Source organism: Syngnathus scovelli, chromosome 4 (genome assembly GCF_024217435.2).
Source record: "Syngnathus scovelli strain Florida chromosome 4, RoL_Ssco_1.2, whole genome shotgun sequence".
Lineage (NCBI taxonomy): Eukaryota > Metazoa > Chordata > Actinopteri > Syngnathiformes > Syngnathidae > Syngnathus > Syngnathus scovelli.
The window spans coordinates 14,120,281-14,145,892 of NC_090850.1; the positions used below are offsets into that span (position 1 = coordinate 14,120,281).

The 25,612-nt window shown below is 42.2% G+C and overlaps 1 protein-coding gene across 6 annotated transcripts in view; it reads right to left on the minus strand.

Annotated features, from left to right (window-relative positions):
* zfhx3b (zinc finger homeobox 3b) overlaps positions 1–25,612 on the minus strand; it is a 260,384-nt gene that overhangs the window by 84,686 nt on the left and 150,086 nt on the right. The window contains exon 2 of one of the 6 annotated variants that reach the window (XM_049718657.2): positions 6,411–6,493. The exons of the other annotated variants lie outside the window; for them this stretch is intronic. The gene's annotated coding sequence lies outside the window, so the exon portion shown is untranslated. The remainder of the gene's footprint in view (positions 1–6,410; positions 6,494–25,612) is intronic. 6 annotated transcript variants of the gene reach the window in all.

Here is a 25,612-nt window from a genome sequence, read left to right on the forward strand (position 1 = left end):
CATTCTTAATCTTATATGCTGCAAAATCCTACATCTATTTTTAATTAACTTGCAGTCAAAAAAAGGAGAAACAGCAAAGTGTAATGGATCAAATAGATGTCAGATATCAGCACTTTGAACATTTACATAACCTGCAGAAAAAGTGAAAACTGCGGCTAAAATTAAAATTCGTAACCGTATCACCATTTACACTTCAAAATGGAAATTTTGAGACGCGTATTAACTACAGCAATCAAAGAATTTTCTATCCGCCAAAAATTTAGACTTGACTGCGGCTGTGTTATGATCTTGCCTCTCACAGTTCAACCTCCTGACTCAACAATACAACCCTCCCCCATCCTTGAACAAATAAATGGTATCTGAGCTTTTGGGATCTGGCTATGCCCTGAGCACCACAGAGGCCCAACACTGCCTTCAATGTAGAGCACAGAATAGATAAAATGATAACTCTCCATACTGCTGAGCTAATACTTTTTATTAAAGGATGCAGCTAGCATTGATTAAAGGGGGCAATCGGGCTAAAACCAATAACTCTGTGCTGCCCTTTAACCCCCCTGTGCTGCATATTACATGAGCAAAGTTTCCCAGCACCAGGCCTGCCGTCATCCCCCGGCTGATTAGCACATTCATTGCTTGCACTTGATTTATTTACTTATTTACTTATGGATGCAAATTTTAGCAGTGGAGTCTACCCCCACACCCAAGCAGTGAGGGAGAGGAGAGATTGATAATGTCTGTCTCACTTTTCATGAATGTCTGATGAGCCTCTCACCCACACAACATACCTGAAACCTCTCAGACATTCATACAAAAAATATCCACGTTCAGCAATAACACTGAATATTGTGAGGGCAAAGGGATAAGATGGAATTCATGGAAGGAATAACAAAGAAATGCAGTAAGTGCACAGAACACTTTCAATAATGATGAAGCGAGTGAAGCCAAAAACTGATATTATTTCTATGGTTCGGTTCATTATTATTTTGTTTACACTCGACACAAGTTCACAACCGTGGCCCCTGAATTGAATAAAAACACACTGTCAGGCTTTTCAGCCCATCTTGCTTAATGTGGCAAAATATGATTTTGGGCTATCGGCCTTATTGAATGTGGGAACTACTTGTGGGCATTTATTATCCACTGGATTAATAAGCAGCTATGGGCTTCACACACAGTCAAACTAATGGGAAAAGGGAATTAAGAGGAACGCTGCAAAAAGTCTACATGTCTACGCTTCTTGAAATTATGCATTCATGAATTAAGTGATCAGAATAATTTGTTAAATACTTTGTAATGCATGTATTGCCACCTACAGGACTGAACGAAATATCATCCACAAGATGCACCGCTATTTCCCGATCAATTTCTGCAATAACGATAATCGCATAATAATGCTTTAGACAAATGACTGCTCAAATCAACACCAGATTGTCAGTGTGTCACTTGTCACAAGTGTGTCAATGGGAACGTAGCTATTGACCTCCAAGGGTTCCCTGATGAGTTGGAATTAAGTGGTAATCGTTGTTGTATTAACAGTATACAGTATAGCCGTCATTCCCGCTCCAGTATAAACTATTTGACGCAATAAGAAGTGTACAGGGTCGCACTTTTTCAGTGCTACACCACTATGGTTGCATCCGCTGCTTACAGAAAACAGAATTGGCCTTTAAAATCAAGATGGTGTAATTCAATAAAGCGCAGTGGTTACTGATGAGCTATGGGATTGTCTGGAGACAGTAAGTCTCAGATGGGCTCGATGATATAATGCTTGTCTCTGAGACTGTGCCTGCCTCAGTGACACCTGTTTAAGGGAGGGAAAAGCTTTAATCTCTAGGAGGCACCAAACAAGTCCAAGACACAGACAAAGCGACTCGGTCCGACAAGACAAGAAGTGGAGGAAGCCGGTGTCTGCGTGTGCTAAGTGTGTTCAACTAAAAAGTGACTTTTTATCCTGGCTTTATATAATGGTTTACACTGTGATATTTACACAAGAAATTTCCTTTGAATGTAAGCTGGAGATGATGTCAACATTGCTTCTGTACTCATGCTGAACCGTACAGAACCCAAACAAACTTCAACTCACAATGAGAGATAATGGGAAGGAAGAAAAAGCTGAATTCCTCGGCCGATATCAGGGTCTGTTTCACTGCGGAATCTTGTTTCCACCTGCCTTCAAAGCTTTATGTAAACCCCCCCCTTCTCCCCCTAAAAAGTCATACTTCACTTCTTTCCAATATGCTAACAAACGAGATAGAGGGAAGCTTGAGAATAGGTCATTTGACAAGAATAGAAAACGACGTTTAGGTATGAGTCTTTTCACCAGTGGGTGTTTTCTGGACAAATAAGGATGAAATGCCCAAGGACGGAGATGATAATGCTGCCAGATGACGCTTCAGAAGGAGTGGCCATTTGTTCAGAATAGCCTGTTTCTCCAAGGGGGTCCTTGCATGGGTTGCTTTCGACCTGTTCCCAAATGTGTGCTCTCAAGTGCTAAGTTACGGCTTTGCATCAGAGTATCAAGAGCAACAGAAGTGAACGTCAACCAGGAATGCACCGGTGCTGATACATCTACATCTGCACGTTTTGAGTGAGACCGAGATGCCCAGGAAACCCACCGCTTTGTCGGGAGCCCCTTTTGCGCTCAGGCACCGTTGCAGGTTGCAGGGGAATTTCTCATGCGGTACACGTTTGTGGCTGCGCTCAACCAAAGAGAGAAAGGAGGAACGAATCAGTTCCTCAGAAGTGATTGCATTCAGTACATTCACTCAAAAGATTTGTTCGTTTGAATGAGTCGTTTGCCAACAGCAATATGAGTGAAACTGTCTATCACAAAGAAAATGAAATATTCTTTGCGCAGTTACACACTAGAATCTGGGGATATCTTTAGATTTTCAGTGTGCAAGCACACTTGCGCACCACTTCCAAAAAGTGTTCCGCTGTTTAAACCTGAAATTGTTGAAATTATTGTGTCACAGGCTACATGACAGTAAAATGTGTAGCAAGTCGAACTGAAAATCATGCAGTGGGATGTTCACGTTACAGTAATGACCAGATTTTCTAAAAAATGTTTATACTTGAGTGAAAATTGCGCCTTGTAAGGGAAACATTTGTTTTGTGTTTCTGAAAAATATTCAATTAAAAGACAACAATCATCACAATTGCAAGACATAATTGCATCATCAAGTATCTGTACTTGGAATTGGTTAGTGCTCCAATCAAATACTCAGTCTGGAAAAAATAAATGGCAACGATGCACTCGCAACAATGGCAAAAGAGCATTTTTGTCCCTGTTTAATGCTGTGTCTGTGTCTGGTCTCTGAGCCTTCAGTGAGCTTGGCCAGCCACCGCAGGGTAAAGGGCGCTTATTGGAAAATCAATTGCGTGAACGCTAAGCAAGTTACAGGAAGATGTGGGAAGGAAGGGTTCTTATTGATAAAGCAGGGAAAGGCCTTTGATGTTGCACTAGGGACATGCTCATTGATGGGGGGTACCGTTGTACTCCTAGGGCAAATCGGAGCTGGGCTTTATCTGTTAAGTTAGTTCCAATGAATGGCTTATAAAAACATCAGTGTGTTGTACTATTTAACATAAGTCAAAAGGTCACACTTCACACAGGTTACTGCTTTGTGGAATTGTGCCTCTTTCTGTTTGGGACATTTTACCCTTTCAATCACGATACTGTATATCAATTACACCAAGGGCCTTCTATATTTCTTATGCTAAAAAAAAAAAAAAAAAGATTACACACTTATGTTAGCACATATTTTGCACATTATGCAACAATGCACATTTCCTTATTATACACAGCGGGCACTTTAAGGTACTCCTCCACATTTAATAAGATCCAGTACAGATCACATAGGTGTTTGTTTTAGTGGGCTCCATCTCATGTAACTAATTTTCAGCAGTTCACAAATAACAAAAATTATCTGTCTAAAGCCCCTTTTTGTCATTAGTATCTAAGTAATAATTTCTTGGCGGTACTTTGATTATTTGTACCCAAAGTACTTCACAAATGTGTACTTAACGCTGTGGTCAGTGATTGAACTGTAATTGAAGTAACAACAGGCAGTGTTTATAAACCTATACAAGTTACGCAGTCTCACTGCTCCGGTTGGTTTCATTGTATAGATTTACCCCTGCGAACGTGTCAATTAACCGCACGCAGATACAGAACAGCATTGTTGTTTATTGCAGCTGTAATTATTTGCTCAACCATTTTGCTCATGCAGGCATAAAGGTACTTCAGTATTGTTCAGACTGCAGGAGGCAAAAAGTCACCTCAGGTCGATGGCACTCAGCCTGTAAACAGGGGTTCCCGTAAAATCAATGATCTTCAGTAGGAGATATCAGTGTGGGGGAACAGAAATAGCCGTGGTGGTGTTGAGTCTGAGGGAAGAACAGCGCTGGGTGTTTACAAGAGAGTGCAGGAGGGGGTGGTGGGAGGGGGAGCTCACTGGCACCTCAGAGTATTTTGAAGAGATAGCTGAAGTGAGATCGAGGGAGTTTCCGTCAAGCTCTGGATGTATAGAAGACAGCTCAGGTTGCCATGGTGACTTCAAATCCCATATTTAATCCCTCTGATGTACATCGTTTTTTTTGTGTGTGATTCATCAGCAACAGAAGTGTGATTAAAACTGAATCATATGAAATTCTATGTAATATTTCCCATAGAATTTTTTTTTCCGGACGTTTAAAACTTTTAACAGAAAATATTTGTTTTATTTTATAGAGGAATAAATAATTTTTTTATAGAGAACACTGATAGCAAACAAAATACTACACGGAGTGAGGAGGTCCCATTTTTGTATTTTGCTTTCTCAAATTGTATTGTAGGTTGTTACCGCCTTTATCAAATGGCTGGCACCAGGAAGTGTATGTATTTTTTTAAATGTACGACCAACCGCATTTAACAATAGATGAAGGCAGCAACTCTTACTTACAGTCTGCTCGGCAACACTCGGGTAAGTTGGAGTAACATCTGTGCAAGAATTCCTCTCAAAATTCAGGCCTTCAAAATAAAAATACATTAATAAAATAACATTTTCACTACACCTTTTTGGGTGTTCAATTTAGAGGGCCAGAATTAATAGGTTGTTTTCTGCTAATGTTGCCTGAAAGTTTACATTGTCATTTGTTCAATCTTTTTTACAGAATTTAAAATGTTCACAGTACGCAAGAAGATGCTCACTAAGGTAAAACTCAGGCCGGTTGAGTCAAGAGGTAAATTGATTTCAATGAAACGACCTAATTAATGAATTAAATTATTCATATTTGGCCTTGGCAGAGGGCTGGGCTCTACTGCCAGCCGTCGTAGTTAATAAGGAATCATCTGTTGCATTCCTCATCACACTAAGTGTACTTAACATAAGACTCATCCCAATTCTTTTTTTTTTTTTTTTAAGTAATACAATGTTAGTTTTAAATGGCTGCATGATTAAGACCTGATCAGAATGCAAAACAACTTCCAGCGACCTCAAAGATCCATTTCTACTCACGGCTGTTTCTCCGGTTTCTTTTGGTGCGATCAAAGCGGCGTGCTGGTGTAATTAGAAGTAGTTAATTAACTGTGGGTTAATTACTGGGTTCTACAGCGTGCGAGTTGGAGACTTGGCGGGTGGCAAAGCAAAGGGAAGCAGCATACACACAGCAAGAAGCCCTACAATTAGCAACCAGCACAAAGGGGGGTTGCTTCACTCATATAATTTCATTCAATGAGGAGATAGTGAGAACAGCCGATGTGCAATACATTGGTTTTGCCAGCATTTACAGAGAATTCTTCAAATTGTTGCATGTTTTAACAATGAACGTGAAGGTCAATCATCAACTGTATGCATCGTTTTGATGAGAAATTTGAAATAACGATACCATTGTGTACATATTTGACAGAGAAAAGTGTTGTGACTTGAAAAAACAAACAAACAAAATTTATTAGATTAGTAACATACAGACATCACAAGTTGAGCCCAACAGATATGGATTGAAGGATTTGCTCCAGTCTAACGTGGAGCTTCTCATCAATTAGCATGCACTGCTGACTTTCCCATGGTTTGGAATGCACAAACTCTGGGAAGACACTCGCGACTTTGTACACCGCTCTGCCACGCTGGCACTATTCCAGCCAAGCAACAAACATCTTGGGAGAATTGCTACAAAGTACAACATTCACCGAGACGGTGAGCAAAGTGAGCGAGAGGAAATGGACACATGCAAGAGGACTTGACAATGAGGGAAGAAAAGAGAGCGAAATCAGAGATGAAGAGGGAACATAGCTGATCATAGTGTGTGAGCCCCTGGTCTTTCATTTCTACTAATTATAAAATCTGCCCCTATTTATATCTGCTGGAAGCAAACATTCTCTCATGAGAGGAAATATGCTAAAAGCTTTAAAAGCTTCTGTTTGCACTCACTCAGTTTCATTTTCACCACAGAAACGGCATGACGGTGGCAGTGAGGGTGAACCCAAGGTCAACGAAGCACACATCAGCATGCACTGAAAAACATCACCAAGGCGTGAGTAAAAATATGAAGTATGAAATTGCAAATGCATGAATGTGTCGAGTGCGACAGAAAAAGAGGAGTGGGTCCACACGTTCAAACATACACACACCTTCAAGTGTCATGGTAGTTAAGGAAACCACAAACACAGTTGTTAAAATGATCAATACCCTTGAAATATTAAACCATAAGAAGCCGCATTATTGATTAGGAGACCAATAATAAAATGGTTTACTTATGACTATTGGTGGAGTTTAGGTAAATGTGCAAGATATCATCTCCCGGCAAGCAAAATGACAAACACACACATTATGTTATAAAAATGAACACCAACAACAACAAATTCATGCATTCTCTGAACAGCTCATCCTCGCAAGGGTTGTGGAAAAAAATCAACAATCACATAATTTTCACATGAATTGTAGCCTACGGATCTCAAAGCTCTAAATGAAAATGGTTCAGTCTAGTGCAGACAGACACAAATAACGCTGCTGTTATTAAAAATATTTATTAATCTACGACAAGCCTATCACGTCAATATATAATATAATATTTTTGATATGCCTTTGACATTATAGGTTCATTCTCCAAATTAACACAGACTGATTCTAAACTGTTTTATATACACACAACAACCGCCTTGACTAAAAGTGTCCAAGCAAAATACCCTGGCTAAGGTCCTGCACAGGGATCATGCCCTGAGAGACAGAAAGGGGGCACAGATAACATGTCTATAATCCTACGTCTCTTTGTGTAACCTGGAAAACAAATACCATGGTAATGACCCAGGCTTGCACCTGGTAAAACATTGTGTTCACTGGCACTTTGAATAAGACAAACAAAGAATTCTTAAGAGGACACCGTACATCCATTCTCAACACGGCTTATCCTGTTCAGGGTCGCAGAGGGTGCCGGAGCCTATCGCAGCTGACATCGGGCTACACGCCGAACTGGTCACTAGCCAGTTGCAGGGCACATGTCACGAGAACTCGCCGTTCCACAAGGCGACAATGCATTGATTAAAAGCATCTACTGTACGCTGACGTGAAGGCAAGTTGCAAAAGAACACATGGGCGGCCATGTCAACAGCGTGAGCTATTGGCTCGCTTTTCACCTTCAGCGGTGTGATGATCCCATTTAGGAGGCATGTGAAGACCAAATGAGCAAAAAATGCAGTCTAATGTGGTTGGAAGCTGTCGAGGCCGAGGGTGAGAGCAGAGATGCGGAAAGTTGCACAGTGTTTAAGTGTGGAAAAGGCTCAATTACTATCTTTTTCGCTACGCACCGATACTGAGAGGTGGAGAAGACTCGTGCACAAATGTCAAACACACACAGTATGCACCAAGGATTACAGGGTGTCCTCGTGAAACCATTCAGTGGAAATTATTTCTTTTTAGGGGGAAAAAAATGCATGAAAGCCATTGGTGAGCTGGTCTCTAATTCTAGAGTAGGATATCCTGGATAAATAATTAGAGGGCCTTTTTGATGACCTTGCACAGTCAAAACCTTTGCTCTCTCTGTGACATTTGCTAAAGTCATTAATGACAAAGAAAATGATCAAATATGTTCACCGCAGGAGAAAAAAGGCAAGGCCGGTACTAAATTATTTTCCTTTTCGCAAGAGCTCTCATCATTATTGAGAGTTTAATGGACATGATGTTGAATGCATGGTTATTTTCATACCATAGCGAGATACAGCTCCAGTTAGTACTTGCCACTTGAACACCGCGAAGCCTGTAATTAGCAGTATTACATTCATCAAATGCCGAATGCACTCATTCCTGCTCAAAGAAAATACACTTAGCATTTACGGTATGTAAAACTCCATTACCAACTGCTCCAAGGCGGTAAATTTGCATGCATTTTACATGCTGGTGAGACGGAAAATCTTTACAGTGGCAAATTCTGAACCATTGTGAGCAACTCTAACAAAAAGTAAAATAGATAGATAGTTAAAGATGCAAACTGATGTTCCTCCTTGGTAGTGCAGTGATAACTGCGAGAGGAAACTTTGACAGAAAATCTACAAAAGACAGCGCAGAGGGGTACTGCCGAGCGATATCTGCATATGACTGTATGACGAAGAGCAAACGACATCCGTCCACAATGTTCTTAAAACCCTTGAGTGAACAAAACTACTATTTTGTCTTCAAATGAAAAGGAGGATAAATGGGACTTAAAGACAACAAGCCCGTTTGCCCGTTAGTCATTTTAAGTGTTCATGTGCACTAAATCTAGGTTCTATTCCTCGTCAGAGACCTCCGGGGAAACACTGCCACACGACTACAACTGAAACTGTCTAAGCTAGTTCTAAACGTGAAACGAAAACAATAAAGCCCCCTCCGATTTAAGCGATGCAGGGGGGGGACAATTTTTTGTCAGCGGTTTGTGTGGGTGTGTGTGTGTGTGGCAGAGAGAGAAAGAGAAAGGTCCTGGTGGCACACAACCCTGAACTGTGACAAATGGCAAAAAGGTCAGAGTGAAAGCAGCTGGACAGTTGAGCACAACCCACAAATGTCAAAATGCAAATTCTCAGAAGGACTAAAGCAGCATTTTATCAAGGGAACAGAATGATAGGAATGAAACAACTGAAAGCATAAACTAATGTGATATTTTAAAAGTGTGTTAATAAATTCTTAATGCCCCCTCGCCACTCTGAATGATGTGGCAGCCTCAGTGGTGTGAAAGTATATTTGAGAAAGAGCAGCCCCCTCCTGTCCCTCATCTGCACAGACACATGCACACACTGCTGCCCTTGTTCATTTGCCTTAATGAAACGGCCACATGCCTCCTGTCATCCCAGTGCTGCATGCACACTCAAGCACCTGGTAGATATAAATCAGGATGACCGAGCTGTATTTGGGAAGTGAGGCATTAAGCATGACAGGGGCTGTCAAAGTTCAGATAGCAACAACCGCGACATATAGCTAGAACCGCTGCGGAACAGACCCGAAAACCGAGGCCCGGACCCGACCAGAGCTCTTATCTGCTGCTGCATCTCAGACTCGGCGTGACACAGCTGCCACATCTGGGCCCCAGCTGGGCAGCCCGCTGAGCGCACGGCTCGGCACAATTCGACTTGGCCGGGGGATCGCTTTAGCAAGCCCCCCAATGGCGCACATCTTCCGGGGTAGACTTTCACATCCTCCAGGAAGACTTGACCCCGTGTTTGCGGCCATATATTTCTGGCTTTCTTATCTGTGAGCTGAATTTCAAAGTGGTGTGGATTCTAATTCCAAGTACGGGTGGGGGAGATAAAAGTCATTGAGTGCGTGTATTGTTTCAGCGTAATATATGTATGTGTGTGGAATTTCAGTCATGTGAGTTCAGGGTCTGAGGGTCAAACTTTGCCAAGAGAGCCAACACATTCCTCAGAGGACAGGAACATATCTTAAGTGGCCGGGCAAGTGTTTGCAAAGACTTTACTGCATGTGTAAGTAATATCTATAAGGCACTCTATATATTAAGTGTCACAGCTCGCTGTGGCGCCTCTGCAGCCAACTATACACAACATAAACACGACTGAAACATGCCACTTATTCCATTTGGGGCTGACCCACACACATTGAATCTTAATTCTTCAGTTAGGGAATGAATAAATATATTATGTTGTAAAATACAATGTGACTGAAGTCAAGACGAAGTTGATTAATCAATGACATCATCGATGTCGTTGAGAGGAGCCAGATGAGGTGGCTTGGGCATCTCATCAGGACGCCTCCTTTACGCCTCCCTGGGGAGGTGTTCCGGGCATGTCCCAACGGTAGGAGACCCCGTGGACGACCCAGGATGCGCTGGAGAGACTATGTCTCTCAGCTGGCCTGGGAACATCTTGGGATCCCCCGGGACGAGCTGGATGAAGTGGCTAGGGAGAGGGAAGTCTGGGAGTCCCTTCTAAAGGTGCTGCCCCTGCGAACCGACCCCGGATAAGCGGAAGAGGATGGATGGATGGATGGATGGATGGATGGATGGATGGATGGATGGATGGATGGATGGATGGATGGATGGATGGATGGATGGATGGATGGATGGATGGATGGATGGATGGATGGATGGATGGATGGATGGCGCTTTGGATCAGTTTCACGTAGAGACACATTTGGACAGAGTGGTTTGTTTTTCTATTCAACGAGCCAGCCGGTCACATACGACCAGTCACATTTATGGTGAAATATCTCACCAAGCCCTTATAAAGTGACCCAAGTCTCTACATGTTGGTTGGTCTGTTTTGTGATATGTATAAAACGTTTCTGTTATCACACAGTTGTTGCCTGCATACTATTAGACTTACATTTTGTCAAGGAAGATTTTGTGTCTCTGCCCTCGTTCCTTGCCGCCAGTTTCATGGTACCAGTGGTATGAATATTTTACAACCGGCAGCAATCAAGACAAACCACGACTCTCATTAACAACCAGCTTATTTTTGCATTTTCTGGGCTCCTGGAAAAGTTGCTGCTCCACAGAGCACTTAAGTTCAGTAATGGCAAGAGATGTGCAAGTCCTCTGTAAATTGGCCAAGTGGAAGACGCTGTCAAAACCACGTGATTAGCGGGTTAGTTGACTTCAAGCTTTCAACGTCGATGGGTTCAACCCCGACTTTCAACTTCTTTGCAACAGTTTGGGGAAGACCCTTTTCTGTTCCAATTGCACTAAGCAATGTCCATAAAACCACACTTGGATGAGTTTGGTGTCGAGGACATCTGACTGACTTGTAAAAGGAAGAAAAAAATAACTCTCAAAGTTGATCGGTGTTTGACCATCTGGTTGTACCATACATTTGGAGAACCGCTCATATCTGCAAAGGTGGTGCCAAAACATCTCGACCACCTTTGGTTCGTTCTTTGGTAGCTGTCTGAATATTTTTGTCTTAAAATCCAGTTAAAGTTTGAAAAGATGGAGAGAGTTCTCAAAAAACAGAACGCAAAGCATGAGCAAAGATTTTCCGGCCGATTTGGTTGTGGGCTCTCCCAGATGATGATGATGATGCTGGGACAATTCAAGCAGCTCTGCCTCGGCTCAACCCAACTGTAAATTAGAGTGCTGATAATGAGTTGCAGGATCAAGCCAATGACAGATGCAACTTGCAGGGGAAAAAGAAACCACGTGAAGAGGACCGCAGGATTACTTTTATGACACATAATATCAATTGATTCAGGCCCGTTGGGGAGGGAACGCATGCGTCAAGGTCATAAAAATGGCTTCACGTTCTGGATAAATCATATTGAAATGATCTTTGCCAGAGGTCAATAAAATATGCAGATTTTAAAAGGAGGATGCCCTGATATTGTCTACTTTGTTGATTCTCTCACTCACTCACAAGCGCTGCACTATATAACATTATAATTTAGCCCCAGATGACAAGGGCGACCACATTAAGCATTTGAGAGACTTAGAACACATGTGACCACACATAAATACTGGTGAATGACATCTATATAATCACTACTTACACTGCTACAAATATCCTGACTAAAAAACAAACCAAAAAGGAATTGTCATAGGAAATAAACTTTTCAGCACTAGCAAGTGGCCCTTGGATCACACCGGCAGTTACTTATAGCACAAGGTATTATGCTGTATTTATTTATTTATTTATTTATTTATTTATTTATTTATTTATTTATTAAACACTTGAATCTGAGTCACTTCATTTTCAGTATAGCTCCAGTCAGCCATTTCGGCAATGTATTCTTATTGTTTGAGGTGACAAGACAAAACTTGCTAATGAACATTTATGCTCACCTCTTTGCACGATTTGGAGACTGGGAAAAAACGAAATAAATGAACAAACGCATGTTTACAAAAAGATACGAACTTGAGCGGGCCCAAGTGGCACGCCCTGAAAGTTCAAGTTGAGTGCCATTACAAATTACAAGTTGACAAGTTAAATTATCCCCTGTATGTTTGATATAATGTACGTGCATGTTGAAGTCTGCTAAAGCAACTGCCTCCAGACACTTGTTCTGTGTGAGGTATTTACATTTCAACCAACATGTCACTCTGGGGGGAAAAAAGGCAAAGAGAGAAAACATCAAAAAAACTCCTTTTAGGTTCATTGAGAGGAGCTTCTCTGCCACCTTCTTCACGTTGTCTCAGATACAACGCTGACGCGTCTCTAACAGATGCCCCCCTATTTGAGTTGTAACAAGGGGGAGCCCTCGTGGTGTAAAATGAGACGATGACTAATTGGTTCATAATCCGTAATTGGCAGGATGTAATTGGAGTGGACCTCTAGATGCCAGGTGCACCTTAAGAAGCTGGGGCAGCGGTTTGCCCTTGGACTGGGTACCAAGGCGTGTGTTGGGGAGGGTAAATGTGTGCAAATGGGCGGATGGGGTTAAATGTAGGCGGGAAAACAATGCTTGTATACAGAAGCCCCCCCCCCCCCCCCAAACAATAGAGTTTGGGTGTGGTGCGTTTTGATTAGATCAGAAAAATCAAGCCTTTGTCCCTGCTATCAAATGCCTCTTCTGCATAAGCTATTTTAGCCACCCACAGATGGATAGATAAATTAATTAATTGATTTTAATTATCTTATTGTCACACTCTAGTACTGCATAGTTCTCATTTTCTTGCACGATTTCACCAGTTATCTTCTAAAGATATATAATATGATGTGTACATTGTCTTTAAATAAATCTTTTAATTCATTTTGTAGAGTCTTTAACAATATTAGTACTGTTGTGGCAAAGCAGCTTCAAGTCCACTGGCATATTAATCCGCCGGCGGGCGTAAGAAATGAGTAGCTCAACATTTTCTCATGGTTCAGATGATGGGTCTCTGTGATCAATATGTTCACGACCCACCGAGCCAATACTACACAATAGCCAATCAATGTAATGGAGGCTGAGTGTTAATTGGTACAGAGTGAGAGGTGCCTTTTTTGTTTTGTTTTTTTGCAGAAGTAACAAAAATTAAGTATAGTGTAGAAGTGAACATGTGTTTGTTAAATGCTTTTCTTAGGAATGAATGTGAACAATGACAAAAAGGGTATGTCGTGTGTGTGTTTTGCGGTTGTGCAGGGAAGGGGCTATTTGGGTGAACATCTGTTTTCCCACCTATCACCATATGATTTTCAGTAATTAGTCAGAACACCTGTACTTGCATGGGTTCAGTCTTGCACTATACGTACCTTCTTTGGGCAGGTATCTAAAACAACTCACCAAGTTTGAATCGAGGCAACTGGACTGTTCTTGCTTTTTTAAGCCATTTCACCTCTTATCCAAAAGTCTTTACTAATTTTGGGGTGCTGAGTCCCCCTACTTTGAGCATGCCTTGGTTTAGGTTTGTCCAGTATATTTCAAAAGATGGATTTAATGCTCATTAACATCAAACTTTGTGAACTCTTACAAACTTATCATAACAAGCTGATGCTATATCAACAACTGGGTAAGCTCAAGTTGCAGACAAACAACCATTTTGATCGTACACAGTAATTAGCACAGCCACACACATTAAGCTCAGTATGTGCGCAATGTAGATCCATTTCTAGCATTAAATATTTGGTTCCTCTCCCATTGTCATACTTCATTTTTTATCAGAAAGGAAACATGCTGAATTATGTGATGGGTAATGAGTCTGCATGCCTTAGAAGAAACATTCCTAAAAGATTTGATAGGTGCAGTTGTTTGGATAAAAACAAAATGTTCAGCCATCCTTCTCTATTAAAGGATAGGCCAGGAAAGATTCACTGAAGAAACGAACACATTAAACAAAGCCAATGAGCTAAGAGAAAGTGAGTCGGGGACACTTCTCCAATTAAACTGTTTACCAAAGCTGGTGAGTGCTCGGCGGTTGTTCTTTTTTCGGGGGGTGGTGTGATGAGAGGCTGCAGCTGACAACGACAGATATGTAGAGCAAAGAGAAAAAACATCTGGCAGATATTCTGTCAGTTAAGTAGAAGAGGGAACGGATGGTAGTGGAAACAGCCTTTAGTCTGATGGAGGCCCATGAGATGTCTGGTGTCTTGTCCTGTGTTTACAGACCTCAAGATGAGTCAGTGTGGCTTTGGGTACAGAATAACACCATTCTGCATGGTTTTAAATGCAACATGGTCACCCGCACCACACTTTTTTTTAATATACTGCCAGTAAATCACTGCAACGTTGCACAACAACTGTTACTCTAATTCGCTATGAATCTGATATTCAGTGGGTTACCTAAAAGTGAGGATATGTGATCGAAATATATTGATCCCTGGCTTCTTTTCTGTAATTTGGAGAAGATTAATTAGCATTTCCCTGTCGGTCTACCTGGCTGACACACTGAATACCAGCAAATTTAAAGAAGGTCTGAAGTGAAGACACAGTCCAAATTGCTCCCCCATGGGACCATGGCATACCCCTAGCTTCTAAATTACCTTAGCTGACACCATGGGCTCATTTCTGTTCTGTACTCGGGCCACTGGCTGAGCAGGTCAGGACCTCCTCTATTAGAGAGCAGGCCAAAGCCACATAACTCTTTACCTAAGGTGAGGGTCAGTGTGATGCTCAGTCTTGCCAGGGTCAACCAGAGGTTCCTGGCCACTGAGGTTCATGGCAATACAATAAAGTAATCAATCTGGGCGCTGGGCCCTCGTCAATAATATACTCCCAGACTGAGGAGGGTCACCACCTGTTCCCTGGCCTCTCCTTGGACTGTCCTGGCCTTCTGAATTGCGTGTGTCTTGGATTTCACTGTCACTGTCCTGAAGGGGAAACTGGCTGCTGTAATCAAGCCCTGACAATATATGGCCAATCAAAGACAAGGCAGTGGATGGAAAGTTATTTGAAGAGGATTATATGATCAGTCTGTGCTGATCAAAAAAGAGTGACAATAATCAACCAATAGGTTTCATCTGCTGTGTCGGACTCACAATTCTTGAAACCACGATCCTCCTTTCCTTAAGAGATTGTCGCTACCATTGCTTCCCTCGCATGCTTACCATGAATGGAAGACAGACAGCATTGTTGGCGGCTGCCAAGATGAGGCAGCAGTTAATTCTTGGCTGTCCTCCCTTCCCTGCTTAAAAGACAGGTATAGAGTTTCTAGCAGCTCCAGTTGGCTGGGTACAATGAAGACGTGAGTGCACAGTTTCAAGCAGGTGAACTAACCTCTCCTTCTTTCCCTTACAACCCAAACAGGCCGTCCAACAGTAGCACCACCGTTAATCTTTTTTTTTTTTTTTTCTTAAACCCACACCTTGCTTGATTTAGAGTTAAAACAACCCCGATGTCTCAACCATTTCCTGTCTGGCAGTCTCTGCTCCCTGGCCAGCAAGATGCAGCAATGATAACGGAAACATAGAATCTAGTTGATCAAACCTCAACTCAGTTTTCTTTGCAGGGCACTTTAAAAACAACCACAGCTGAGGTAGTGTTTTATATTAAAAATAAATTTAACATAAAATAATTGAACATGACATAATTTCAAAACAACAAATACAACATTGAAATAAGGGCTCGACGCCAAAGATTTAAAATTGGTTTTAAGGTGCACTTGGACAGTGAAGCGGTTCTCTAATAGTTTGTGTCACAGTTGCGGTAAGCAAGTGTGGAGGCAACCCAAATCCAGGGCAGCTAGAGTAGTTTTCAAAGTACTTAATAACAAAAACGGGTAGACAAGGTTAAAAAGTATCAAATAATTCCTACGAAACAAAAACACTCATGACTAATGAAACTAGAGTTACATGAGAATTGACAGTAACAACAATGAACAGACACAGACTGAAAGAAAACAGGCAACTAAATATAAGCAAAGTGACAAAACATGAGTCACACCTGGACAAGACAAGAGTGGTACGAGAGACCTGATTGGTAGACACAAGTAACAGGACTGACAAGAACAACTGGCAAAGAAAACCAAAGTAAGACTAGACATTAACATGCAACAAAAGAAAACAATGCATAACATAAAACAAAATCAAATGTAAGCCAAACAAGTTAAACAATCTCAAGGACCAGGCAGATATTGGGGAATGCAGCAGCTCAGAGAGGTAAAGTGGGGTGAGACAATTTCAAGTATATTTAGATTTTAACCATTTAGTGTAAAATTAACTAATCTGTCACCATCAATGAGGTAATGGAAAAACATGGCCAGGCTGTCAAACACTTTCAACCGTTTTTGTACAACATATCTGGTTCAGAGTCGCATCAGCCGAGAAGTGAAAGACAGATCACGCTCCAGATTGCTCACGAGTCAATCACAGCGGCACACAAACTGACAAGCGGTCATATTCACGCCTACAGTCACAAAACCAAAATCCGTCCCACACTGGTTGTGCCCATGGCTAGCCATATGTACCACAACACCACCAATGATGAAGTCACTCTCACGCCAATGACATAGTTGTCGCACGACGGTCTTTATAGCCAACCAGAATTATTTGTGGAAAGGGCAAAAGAAAAATTGACAATGGCAGTCTAAGAAAAAGTGAGCATTTTGCTGGCTATTAGCAACGTTAACAAAAGTTTAAATATAGTTTTCCAAAGGACACGCACATACATAAAATAACTACACGCAAATGCTAACAACAGTTTTTGGTAAGCCTTTCCAAAAAGTGGGTCAATCTAAAAGGAGTCTGATTATTGACCAAAGGCCAAAAGGAAAAGAATATTACATGTTTTTAAAAATACCCATCTTTGTGTGGGCACAACCTAACACTATATATACCAAGGCAACAAAAACTGGAAATTAAAGGTTCACTGTGCAGAAAGGCCGTTTGCTAATGCAACATTTTCTTTCTCTGGCTTAACTTGCTTTCTTTCGCTCTTGAAGCTCCCTCCTGACAACATGTCATGTCATTAAGCAGTTCAATCTGCATGCTATTTGCATACATCTGTTGTATTTTATTGATTGCTTCTCATTCTTTAAGATTCATGGCACATAATTAATGACAACCCCTCTGGTGCCACACCCAAGGGACAGCTAATTCCGCTGCACACCGAGGGGATTTCATCAGAGGGCACAAGTGGCCTCGTCACAGTGGGCACCGGGCCAGTTTCATTCCCGGTCCCTTCGCTGCCTCTGGCTGTCCTTGGTCTCAGCCAGCTCCCCTAACAAGGAGCGCCCTTCCTGGGCCACGTTAACTAAAAGGACAATTATCCTGAGAACAATGATGCTTTTCACAGGGGCTGTGTTGTCATTAATGCAATGGATCGGGTTACAGCAAGCAGCTTGACCTAATTAAGGTCTGCTATCTGTGGCGTCTTATTGTTTTTCTGAAAATCTAGACTTGTTTTTTTTTTTTTTTTAAGAATAGGCATGTTGTGCTTGCCCTTAATAATTTGGCACATGACATAAAATGCGTCATTCAACAGTTTGCTCCAATCAAAGATTGCATTGTTGCAATTATGCTATTATAGTGAAATAATTTGATTTGTTTCAGAAGCAGACGATGGCTGAACATCTTGAATGACATCTCGCCGTCTCCTCTACTGTTAAATGTCCTAAAGTTATGTATGACCTAAACTAATGAGTCACACCTTTTAATCAGTGAATGAATCAATCAGTGATTGGGTGAGACATGCTTATGTTAGCATAAGGTAATTGTCCAATCAAGGGATGACTAAAGAATTATCAGGGTTTTTTTTTGTTTTAGGAAGGGACATTTTAGTTCTAGCAAAACCGTGACAGTCCATAAAAAAGCAATCTCTATAAAGTCATATTGAAGAAGAATTAACCAGAACATTGACCTCAAGCCAAGCACCTATCATTGTGAGCAAGGCCTTCTTTTAGGTCAAATGATTCTATCAACCCCTCCTGTAGGTGTGTTGGTCAGGTGAAAATTTAAGTTCTTCCCAACTACCTGCTCTGGTAACTACTGCTTTTCAACGGCAGCTGACTTTTTTTTCCTGATGACTTTTGGGGTGCATTTAGTCATCAGGCACTCACCATTGAGCAACAATGGGAAAACGGAATAACAGAGCAGCCAATGTGTTTGTGTGTATGCGTTGGATTAGACTAGAGAGAGGCTTCAGAAATTGCCCATCTGAAGAGGAATGGTGCTGAATGTTAAGATGAAGCGTAAAATCATCCAAAGCCATTAGACAGCTCTAATAAAACATTTCTGCTGCCTCATGACTCCAAGACAATAGCAGGCAGTAGAGCAGCCAATCATATGGAATCTGGAGTCATAAAAAGCCACCTTGAAAGTCTGTTTATTTTCTGTATCTAAGAGGTGTGTAGAGGTTCACCGGTTGGGAGGGTAAAAACGTGTACAAACAAAGACACACAAGTGCAGGGGATCTGGTTTGGCAAGTTTATGTACAGAATATATAAATGTATAGATGGCCTTACTTGCAGGGTATTGTGATTGTGATTGAAATGTCAACATAGGGTGAGTTCAGAGAGAGGGCAGGGGTGTGAGTATGAGGGTTGATCCCCTTTGTTTTACTGCAGCTTTATAAAAGCTGAAATACTCATATTCCTCTCAAAAGTGCAACAAGAAGACAAAAAGAAACTCAACTAAATGAAGATTTACCTCCGATCCATGATGTCCATGTCTGGGGTCACGGTGACCCCATCATGACTGCTCTTTGCATCAACAGCAACAGTACTGCTTCCATTTACTCTGCTTTTAGCTGCTCAACAAGAGAAATGTACTGTTTTAAGTAATCCTTGTTTGCACTGACCATAATTGATTGGGTAATCCTGGTTTAACATGCACTAAAGCCAGTGCTTAAGAATCTATTAAGAGGGCTAGCAGCTTAAAGAGGAAGGATCTATCTAACGTTGACTGCTAGATCTCTGTTTTAGTGCTTAGATGTTGGAAAGTTGGAAGTGGACCGCTTGCCACTGATCCAAAATAGGTCACGTTTCCAGGTCATGTGACCAGTTCTGCCTTTTTATTGTCCCTCACGCTCAGTTTCAAGCTATCTATCTGTTTGCCGGCACAATGATACATCCATATGGCAAGGTTTATCTCCAGGTCCCCATCAGCAAATCTCTTGGAATTCTTCCATCTCACCGCAGACAAGTTCCTGGTAGTGTTTGGGCCGGTTTTTACCTAGCGCCACAGACACGCAAGTTTGTGTCGACATGACACATGCCACGCTGCACGCTCGTCACTGTGACAGCCCTGTCATAATCAACACAAATCTCTCAGCGTCAGCATGGGCAATGGAGCTATTATGTGGCATGGCATGGAGAGAAGGGGAAAGGCAGACACACTAAGTACCGGTCACTGTGCTGTCGTCTCGCCGGCCGTGGGCTGAATGTGCACACGGGACTCGCAGGCTCGAGTGGGCTAATTCCTGCTGCTCCTCCTCCTACTCGGCCAGTGCTGTGGTTTATGCATGACGTGGGAGCCGGCGCCTTGGTCTCGCACTTGCTCACACACGAAAGACGAGGAGAAGAATAATCCCCACCAAGACCTTTACCCTAATGGGGCCCACTACTGTAATTACAAGGCACACATTTCAGATCAGGCACTTAAGTAGCCAGCGGAGAGTGCGCCGAAAACAAAAAGCTCTGTAATTATCGTCTGCCTCCTCTGTCCCCCATCGCAACTTTGGTTACCTGTCATACTGCGATTTTGTCGGGGAGTTCGTTGCTGGCTGGATTCACCCTAATCCGTGGCTGGAAGCAGCTCTGGATGCACATTTCGACTTGCAGGGGCGAGTGACGACATGGCACACAAAGATAGAGGAAACCTGAGTCCTTGCGACCACATGAATGCATTTTTTTTTTTACGAGAAGGGAGGATGAGGAGGAGGAGGGGGGCACTCAGTTTGCTCCAGACAAAAGATCCATTGTGCAGTGAAACTTTATATACATATTAGAAACTTGACACCCATAGCCTCTGAAAGTAGGATTCTTGTAACTGTGAACAAGATAATATTACCCATTCTTTTCTTCTGTCAAAAACAAAAAGCAAAGCTTTCAAGCCAAGTTTTTTTTTTTTTTCTTTCAATTTTTTAAAAGCAGAGCTCTGATTCTTGGTGATGGGTTCTTTTGTTTTTGGACAAGGTCATCGAATATCAGTGATAAGAGAGCTGTGGTCTCCAGGCAGTTTTGTGGCCCATTAGGTAACACATTCCCTGGGCGGAGCAAAGCGCGACACACAACTTGTCGACAGAGATTTGCTCTCGTTCTCTTTCACTACCTTACCCCCAACTCTCAGGTGTTCTAAAAGGAATGTTGAGTCCAAAACTACACTGGCTCTCTCACCCTCTTCAGCCTGGAATGTATTTGAGTTTCTCGGGCTTTTTACAAACAAGAGCAACTTGTTTGGCTTAATGCTCCTTTTATCGCTGTAGTCCCCACCTCTTAATTGTGTTGCTTGCATGATCAGTAACCATGCAGGAAAAAGTTGTGCAGTTAATGGAGTGTATTGTGAGCGAGTCATGGAAAGCAAACACATAATCCATGATACAATGCTTCCTTTTATTTCACCTGAAGTGCATGTGAATGTTACTTACAGTCAGAACCATTTGACAATGACAGAGTACTATCCATAATCTTACAGGTTGCATCTTTGGACACGTTATGCCAAAACAAGCTTGAGGGATAGTTGAAGGTTTATACTAATGACTTTATTATGATTTAGCAATTGTCTTGTATGATTGCAAAGATAAATACGACTTGAAAAAAATTGGGATTTTCTCTTGACGAGTGCCAAGACATTGAAATATACTAATATATCTCCTGAAGGTCAAATGAGTCAAGATTTTTTCTGGTCGACTAAAATGTTATGAAAGTCGAGTCAAAGTTGATTAATCGCTAACATTATTTTCACTAGTGCACAGCGGAAACCTGATTTTTTTTTTTTTTTGGTTCACCTAAAGACACATTTCTACACAAGTAACTGTAGTTGTTATGATTAGTGGAAGACCTGTGAAATGTTCTCTTCATCATACTGGCCAGTCTAATCTTGTTTTGCATAGAGAGGACTTTTAACTCTATGCCGGTCATTCAAAAGTGGGCAAATAGCACACATTTTGTAAACTTTTGGGAAATAGTTGCGTCGTGGTAGAGGTCGGTGAACAATGTAAGGGTGTCCTAATTCTTTTGCCCAGTATGCGTCTTTACTGAAACCAACACAGAAAACACATCAACTCAATAAAAGGGCAGTAAGCTCTCGTCTTTATAATAATAGACAACAAACATAGGCGTGGGGTGACTAATCCTGGTGCTTTCCATTTTGGTTCTGGTGAGTCTTTCTATCACAAAGACATTCAGTGAGTGTTTGGACAGCAGACAACTTCCATTTTTACAAGTTCTATTAATGTGGGCTCGAGGTGGATGATTCATGGAGAACAAGACCTGGAATCTGTCAGCCCAAATTCTTCCATGATACAGAGGTTAACTTTTTCCACTGATCTGGAGCAAGCTAATAACAGCTACGACCAGTACATATTAGGCTGATTTAAATGTTTATCGTGCACCAGTGAACTGAGCGTTATGATTATCTGTGTGCCAGGAAAAAGAAATATAACGAAGCAGGTTGGAGCGGAGAACAAACCGCTCGGATGATTTGTGGCTCTCAGAGGTTCTGCATGTGGAACCATTACATGACATCAAGTTAAATGATGAAGCAGAGGTCTGATGGGAGGGAGCGGACGTGACTGTCCTAGACTAAGAAATCATATTGATACAATTCAAAATGGACATAATTTTGTCTGTCTGGGTTTTTCTTACACTCTTGTCTGGACTGACTTGGCAATTTATTCAGGTTTGGCGGGCCGGATTAAACGGCCCCGTGGGCCGGATGTGGCCCGCGGGCCGTAGTTTGCCCAGTTTGCTACACTGTAGTCGAAGGTAGTGGCAAGCTTGAGTTGGTGTGATCTTAAAAGCCTTTAGAGAGCAAAGAGGGCTCTAAGTTAGTTTTAATAGGCACATTATTTCTCCCCCTAACACCCGCACAGGCTCCACTCTGAGCCAGTGGCTGTTTGAAGTTGGTAACAGCTGTAGTGTTCCAGCCTTTATTTAGAGGTCAGCACACTGACTTCACTTAAAAGCAGAGCAGGACTGAAGGGGAGAAAGAGAGAAGAAAAAAGAAGACAAAGCAGTGGGTGAAGAAATAAAGAGAGAGACCAAGAAAGAGGTGAAAGAATGAGTAAAGGGAAAAAAGACAGACAGAGAGAGAGAGAGAGAGAGAGAGAGAGAGAGAGAGAGAGAGAGTTACCAGCGCAGCCAGGGATTAGCGCAGGGAGAGGTTAAAAGTTTGTAGTGTTGCATCTGGCCTCCTGCCTGCTCTGTTGTTTATTGCCGCGGGCCCGAAGATCTTCTGCCAACATTAACCACACCTGAACCACTAGACAACACACACATGGACAAAACAGGAAGAGACGAATGCAACGCCTGCATTTCGCGCCAAAGCTTTGGCAGGAAATTTCCCGCTAGTCAAGTCTCCTTGTGCTAGGAAATTGTGTGCAGGCCTGTGTGCCAATTCTCATGACTTATCAATTGATAATACTCCGTTACGTGACGTGGCACTATAGCATTGCACTTTTCATAATTGCCTTACACGGTCACCAAAAAGTTTATTGTCTTCAATAAACTGTGAATGCATTGGGTCTGCTTTGCCGTGCTGCAAAAGCCACCAGTTATTTAGGTCCCACTTAATGCTTGAAAGCAAGAAGCGCTTTTTTTTTTTTTTTGCATGAAACCCACGTGCATTTTTGATAGACTAAGTACAAACCCAATTCAGCGTGGCTGCCAAAGTCCAGCAGACAAAAAGTTGAACATATAAAGGGTGCCAGTGATGGTGCTGAGGTAAAGTTTGGTGTTAACCACAAAACAAGAAATCAGAATTTCAAAAGAATCGGGTCTTGCTGCTCAGGATACAGTCTATGTACTCCAAATCTAGCTCAAATTTAGCTGAGTTATACCTTCATCTCATCCACAGCCCAAAACGAAGACAAGCAGTATAGAAAATAAATGGGTGGGTAGTTTAGTTAGACATGACAGAAATGTTGAGATGTTATTAAAGACACAAACCTCCAACGTTCATAAAGGTTTTGTGATGGTGGCATTTGTGATTTCAAATAAATTTATTTACTTAAAATCATATTATGAAAACAACAGTGCTAAAATTAGAACAATAAGGAAGTGAACCAAAATTAGAGCACAGCATGTGCCTGACTTTAGAGAGATGTGCCCCCCAATTTTTTTTACTCCAAGAACTGAGCAGTAGCAAACAAAGAATCCCAAAAGTATGCCTTCAAATGCAATCTACAAAAGATGGCACACATTAGTTGGGACAAGTGTTTCCTCTTAAACCGACACAAGAAGTTCAGTGAAGTCGAGGCACATGGGAGTTGTCAAACTTCATATGGAAGTTGTATGCGCCACCAGGCAGCAATATATCACAGCCTGGGCCAGAGGGACACACAGAATCACTGTGGGCAGAAATCATGCACAAAGAAGAATGTTCACATAGATGCCACCCACCACAGTTCCGGGGGACAGATCCTTCTCTGTTCAACCTCTGTCTTTTTGCTGGAAATTCCCTTAATGACATGCCATCTTCCACGGTGTACATACGCAGAGGAGCATGCAAATGGACGCGTAATAAATGGTGAGGGCACATAAGGCCAGCGAAAAGAAAGGGAGAGGACATTTAAAAGATGTCAAGAAAATAGGTTCTGGATATTCCCTTGGCCCGAGGCTGTTTAGCCAATAGGCAGAAGGCGCTCGTATAACACCCGCCCTTCCTTTGCCCCGGTCCTCTGAACTTGGAGTGGCCAACGTTGGAATGTTGAAGCCACTTATGTTCGCATGCACATCAAAAGTGATTAAGTACAAGCCTTGTGGATTAAGATGAGTCCGTAGACCTTCACATCTCTAGTTAACCTCCCCAAAGCACTTGGCTTCCTTCTGCCACAACAGTATCCAAGTTCATCTTGGCTCCTCCTTTGCTTGTGGAAGTAATACCAGATTACAGAGCAACTGTTGTTAAATGTTGATATAATGTGTTTTTCTTCTTCTTTTTTTTCCCTCGCCTCTCTTTGTTTGGACAGCTGCACCGTAGCAGCGGGACATGTAGCGCCGCCGCTTACTTTTAGCAGAACTGACATTTCACTTCAGCACAACATACACCGCAGTTGTGAAAAGGGAGCTTCTATTGGTCACAATATCTGATTAAATAAATCGTTTATGTCGTAGTTATTCACCATTTCCTTTATTTCTACCGCCTGTCTTTGTTAAAAGCCAGCTGTGTCAGGATTGGCACACACCAAAGTGCCGTGTGGGTTAACTAATCCGTCTGTGACTCAGGTACATGGGACAAGTTCAGACAGGATACACAAAACACTAACACACAGATATGCACGGTCCACACTACGGGGGTATTTTCGCATGACGGTATAAGAAAACAAAGGAGAAGAGGAGAAGGTGAACACACAAAAACAGATTTTTTTCTTTTTAAAGAAAAGCCTTTAGGTGTGTTAGTAGGGGCTGGAAGAGGATCAGAAATCACCTTCACAAAGGTTAAAACAGCCCTTCAACATTTGAACTGAAACCCTCACCCTGACTCACACGCTCCATGTGTGACTGTGTACATGTGATGACCCTTTTGCAGCTTGGAAGCTGTCCCAGCATTCAGATGGGCTCTGTCAACACAGAGATCCCAGAGAGGAAGCGGGGTTTTACAGCAGCGGCAGGCTGCGCGCACACCCAGGGCCCGCAAAGACCGGGAGCCAGAAGAAGACAACCTGCTCTGTATCTGCACTGTGCCAGTGTCAAGTTTGAGCCCCGTGGCTTGGTGAGCGTTAGTAGCAGCAGTGAGCCACATGCTTCCTTGCTTCCTCACTTCCTTCCGTTTTCCACCTGCCACCTCAAGAAGCAAATAGCTATTGGCTGCTCAATAACGTGGCTCTAGTGCATTGGCGTAAATGCCCCCTCGCTCTTACAAACACACACACACACGCACACACATACACACCAACACACTCTCCCCGCCTTGACAAGGTTGTATTGACAGAGCAGTTACACACAAACCCATTGGGGGAGATCCTCCACATTGTGCCCCAGGCAGCTGATAAATGGAACTCATAGAGTACCTGTAAGCATGATCTTCTACGCATAGACACGCAAACGTGCATTTGTGTGTACACACAGCTCAATATTACTGTACTAATGCAGACATAAGTGAGGGTAGGGGAGGGGCTTTATGATATATAATGCAATAAAG